Below are 6,000 nucleotides of genomic sequence, written 5' to 3'. Positions count from 1 at the left end.
GTGAGGGAGGTAGCACCATATGGTAAATCACAGAGCCTAGGTAACACCCCCTCATCCCTACCTTAATCCTTCACAGTTAGAAGATGATAGCTAAAAGTCCTAACAAGTGTCAGAAGTTCCTTTTAAAACTTCCTCTATCTAAGCCAACCATCTCATTTATAGTAAGAAAAATGAGAAATGAGGCACAGAGCCGTGTGCCCAGAGTTACAAAGCAAGCTACTGGCATGCTGGTGATTAGAAAGCAGGCCTTCTGAATTCCTGCTGCCATTTCTAGAGCAAATCTGAAGGTAGAGAAAGCTAAGGACAAAGGAAATAGCATGCATTTCTCATGCCAGTCAATGAAGTGGGCCCAGGGTTTGGAATCAGGGAAAACTCACTGCCTTCCAGCATCCAACACAAAGGTGGAGCCAAAAGGCCTGTCCTGAGTGCTAGATGAGTGATATCTTTTTATGTTCTCTGCTGTCCAACTTGCACCAGCTCAGAGAGAATGACAGCCCAGGATGTGGTACAAGCACAGCTTCCATCTCATCCTTCCAGCCCAGTGTAGAACCATACACAAAGCTGGCCTCAGCAAATTTTGTTGTTTAAAAATCCTTTGTTTCAGTTTTATACATTGACCTTTCCTTTATTATTCTTATGATCCTAAGGGAACAGCCTACTCAGGAGGCATTTTAAAAAAATACCTGTTTGGGAGGCCGAGGAGGGCGGATCACGAGGTCAGGAGATCGAGACCATCCTGGCTAACACGGTGAAACCCCTGTCTCTACTAAAAATACAAAAAAACCTAGCTGGGCGAGGTGGCGGGCGCCTGTAGTCCCAGCTACTTGGGAGGCTGAGGCAGGAGAATGGCGTAAGCCCGGGAGGTGGAGCTTGCAGTGAGCTGAGATCCGGCCACTGCACTCCAGCCTGGGAGACAGAGAGAGACTCCGTCTCAAAAAAAAAAAAAAAAAAAAAAAAAACCTGACAAATGGATTTATTCATCACAACTAGAATTTTAATGACAAGAAGAATGAAGAAAAAGAAGAGAAAGACTAAGCTCTTTTCTAATACCTGCCAAGCTCACCTGTAACTATCTCTCCACTCACCTCTTTTCATTACTATTTTTATCACCAACACCTTAATCACCATTATCTTTTAACTACCATTTACCAAGAAAAACACAACTTGAGACCATGTTGGTGCCTTTTTCCCATTATACCATTTTTTGATAACATTCTAAAAGCTTCAGTAAAGGATGTGGAGAAATTGGAACCCTTGTACGCTGTTGGTAGGAATGTAAATGGTGCAGCTGCTGTGGGAAATACTATGGAGGTTCTGCAAAAAATTAAAAATATAACTACCATATGGTCCAGCCATCCCCCTTCTGGATATATATCCAAAAGAACTGAAAGCAGGATCTCAAAGAGACACTTGCGTTCCTATGTTCATTGCAGTATCATTCACAATAGCAAGAGGTGAAAGCAACTCTCATGTCCATCAGTGGATGAATGGATAAACAAAATGTGGTATACACATAGAATATTACTTAAAAAGAAGAAAATTCTGTCATATGCTACAACATGGACGAAGCTTGAGGACATCATGTTAAATGAAATAAGCCAGTTGGAAAAAAAACAAATACTCATAATTCCACTTACATGAAGTATCTAGAGTTAAACTCATGGAAAGAGAAAGTAGACTGGTGGTTGCCAGGAGCTGGGGGAAGGCAAACGTGGTGAGTTATTGTTTAATGGGTGTAGAGTTTCAGTTTTTCAAAATGAAAAGGGTCTAGAGATCTGATTGCACAACAATGTGAACATAGTTAACTCTACTGAAGTTACATTTAAAAATGGTTAACATGGTAAACCTTATGTGTTTTTTTTTTTTTTAACCACAATTAAAAATGAATTTTAAAAACATACTTCGGTAAAGACAAGGAATGCACCACTAGGCAGGGGAAGAAACAGCAGCTCTAAAGCCACATGATCCCCACCTATGACGTTGAAGCTCAAACCAAACATTCTCAAATGCTGTCAACCAACACACTGATCTCTCCAAGTCCTATCTTCCACCCTTAGGAAAAAAGATATTTACTCAGAATCCTGCCAACTCTCATTTTTACAACAAAAGGCCTCATTAATTAGTTACTGCCTCCCAGCCTCATATTTGTGTGCAGTGCAGTAGAGTTTATCACAGTTTATCCATTTCCCACAGAGTTGTCACTACAGTCAGACCTCATGATCTTGACAAACCCAACCTTCATGAAATTGTTTAAAAACTTTATTTTTCAGTCAGCATCTTTGAGATTCAGTCCTCAAAATACAGGGGAAATAAACTGGTAGTTTAGAAATAGTAGGAACGCATCATATTCAAGCAGGCAGGTACACATTTACACAACTTAGGAGTGTGTGTATGCACATATACAGGAGAATGCCTACATGTAAACAGATCACTTTAACAGACAAGTTCTTCTTACTCCGAAGGTTTTCTGATACCCTCATCATCAACTATCCTGAAACACTTAGACTTGCCCAGCCAGCTAAAGAATACTGATATCCTGTCAATGTGGGTACATACATAGTTTGCTGTTACAAATAATTTTCTCATAATAAGGGCTTAGGAAGCAACAGACCAAGGTTCTTACTGATCAAAAAATTGTCCTTGTAGTTGGCCTATTAGAGATCATGGAAGGGCAAACGGCAAAAATCATTACACAGGAAAGAGGTCTGTAATTTGTAGTGATTATAATCAAAGTTACACTAGTTCTTGTTAATAACACTCTGCAAGAGCCTGCATTTCTGACTCATCAAATATAAAACATTATCAAAAATTAACATGAGACTAGGTCTTGAGTCAGAATCACAGGGCATTATTTCCTGGAGAAGGACAAAGGTTGCTATCATTCCCGTACCAATACACACTCTGTGTCTTACTGTGTACACAGAAACCACCAGGAAAAGATGCCAAAACTTACCTTGGTAACAACGGCCCGTTAGCGTGCTAACTCCTTAAGAGCATATACATAATCTTAGAGGTCTGAGGGCCCTCAGAATCCATCCAGCTCACCCCCTTGTTTTTCAGATAAGGACACTGAGACAGAGAGGCTGGATGGAGCTCTCTAAAGTCGAGCTAGAAAAGCCCAGTGGACTCCCAGAGCTCCTGATTGCAGTAACAGTACTGACCATGCCCCCTACCCACCACCATCTGAATCCATTTTTGTACATGTGATCAAAAAGCTTTGTAATCTAAAAATAGTTTTGCTAGATTTTAATGTCCATCTGCCAGCTTTTTCTAATGGTAGGTTAGCAATAGAATAGTAGGCATGTTAAATAAAGCACTCAGCTAGTATCTATCACTTAGTGGGGTCTCTGGGTACCTTTGCTTATTTAACTTTATCCTTCCTTAAATAAAAGTTTACTCCTTTTCTTTTCTTTTTTTTTTTTTGAGATGGGGTCTCGCTCTGTTGCCCAGGCTGGAATGCAGTGGCATAATCTTTGCTCACTGCAAGCTCCGCCTCCCGGGTTCACGCCATTCTCCTGCCTCGGCCTCCCAAGTAGCTGGGACTCAGGTGCCCACCACCACGCCCAGCTAATTTTTTGTGTTTTTAGTAGAGACGGGGTTTCACCGTGTTAGCCAGGATGGTCTTGATCTTCTGACATCGTGATCTGCCCACCTTGGCCTCCCAAAGTGCTGGGATTATAGGCGTGAGCCACCAAGCCCGGCCAAGTTTACTCCTTTTCATATATACCCAGTAATGGAATTGCTGGGTCAAATGGTATTTCTAGTTCTAGACCCTTGAGGAATCACTACACTGTTTTCCACATTGAATTAATTTATATTCCCACCAACAGGGTACTATAAAGACACATGAAAACGTATGTTTATTGTGGCACTGTTCACAATAACAAAGACTTGGAATCAACCCAAATGCCCATCAATGATAGACTGGATAAAGAAAATGTGGCTCATATACACCATGGAATACCATGCAGCCATAAAAAAGGATGAGTTCATGTCCTTTGCAGGGACATGGATGAAGCTGGAAACCATCATTCTAAGCAAACTATCACAAGGACAGAAAACCAAACACCACATGTTCTCACTCAGAGGTGGGACTTGAACAATGAGAACACTTGGACACAGGGCAGGGAACATCACACTCTGGGGTCTGTCGGGGAGTGGGGGGCTGGTGGAGGGACAGTATGAGGAGAAATACCTAATGTAAATGATGAGTTGATGGGTGCAGCAAACCAACATGGCATGTGTATATATATGTAACAAACCTGCACGTTGTGCACATTTACCCTAGAACTTAAAGTATAATAAAAAATAAAAACAAAAAAAAAAATGAAAGTTTACTCCTCTTCAAAAACTTTGTTCAAGTTTGTTTGTATAGCCTACCAAAATCCTAGATAAAATGTATCTAGGATACATTTTGTATCTCTGTATCTTAACATTCATATTGCCATATCTTTTTGGTGTAGTATTTAGTACAAATAAATGTTTGACATTTTTAATAGTTCACTTAGGCCTCCTGTTTTAAATTGGTCATGTGTATCTCTTGTGCTTGACAGTCAGAAACAAACAGACAAAAATGACCCTGTAAACGTATCTGATTCTCAACTCTAAACCTTTTTGTTAAGTTTAGGCAAGGTCTGGCTCTTCGGGGAAAGGTTTAATAAGTTCAATCACCACTCTGATGTCACAAATGAGACACTTGAGGTATCTCAAAGTCTTACTCATAATTTTCTAATATGGAATAATTGTAGGGAGAGGTACAAGATTTTCCCCCCATTAATTAAAGGGTATTCAGAGCCCTACAAATACTTACATGAAGGAAGGCAATTTCCAAGAAGGTTGGAAAAGGCAGGTCAAAGATAGGCATCAGAAGCTTTCAATTACTGCCCTGGAACCCAGAAGACTCTGATTTATATTACCACTAGAGCAAGCTGGGGTAAACAACAGCCTGATTCAGAAATCTCAGACTGAAATCTGTAACATGGGGGATAATGCTTTCCAAAGACTTCTATTAGTATTATAGTAATGTTCTATAATGTTCTCCAAGATGAAAGTGATACACACATTTTAAGTATTATAAATAATCCTCCTGGAAATTTAGTAGTATTTCTTCTTCATTATCCCTTTATACCAAACTACAGCTGTCTCAACAAGAGGAACAGAGCACTAAAGCTAACTAACCCCCATGAAGGACCAACCCTCTTCCGGTAAGAGCCAGACTGTCTGACTTGGATTTTTCTACACTGACCACGTCTCTCTCCCTCCAAAGAACATGCATCTCCCAATTCCATCTGCCTCTCCCTCCAACCTCAGTCATTTGTTTTTGGGGTGGGAGGGGGGACCAATTTATCAAAAGTTTAAAATATTTTTATTGTATTTTTCCATTAAATCATTCTCTCAATAAATGTTTAGGATTACGCAGGATCATTTTAATGTGCACTGAGCGCGAATCTGAAACAGGAAAGTACAGTGAGAGAAGATACAAATGCAAAGACCATATTAATTTTTTAAATTAAAAAAAAAGTCTTTTTTGGTGTTTTTCCTGCTTCCCAGGAGAAGGACTGAGAGTCACAAATGCCCTCTAAACTTCATAGCAAACAAAACCACAGGTCCCCAGTGTCGTCAGGCCATCAGAACATGTGCCCTTTGAATGTTCCTGACTCCTCCTTGGCTTCTCCTCATCTTCCCTTGCATGAATGCAATATTTCTCAATATGGAAGGCCTCTTTGCAGGGAGGAAACAGGAGCCCTCCCTTCAAAAGATTTATTTCCATAATGAAATGTTGTAATTAACACTTCACATGCACGTTCACTGTGTGCACACACCGAGCTAGGCATCTTCCACATTATTTTAAGTTCCCACAACAATCCCATAAGGTGGATATTATCCTCATCCTAAAAGAGTCACTTGCCCACCATCACATAGCTAGTAGGCGACAGAGCAGAGACCTCATGTGGGACCCCAGGCCTCTGAAGCCATTCTTCCTTCCTTCTTCAGCATCAG

Source organism: Piliocolobus tephrosceles, chromosome 15, assembly GCF_002776525.5.
Source record: "Piliocolobus tephrosceles isolate RC106 chromosome 15, ASM277652v3, whole genome shotgun sequence".
In the NCBI taxonomy this organism is placed as follows: Eukaryota; Metazoa; Chordata; class Mammalia; order Primates; family Cercopithecidae; genus Piliocolobus; species Piliocolobus tephrosceles.
The sequence above is the reverse complement of the archived record's forward strand: the minus strand, read 5'-3'. Positions refer to the sequence as shown.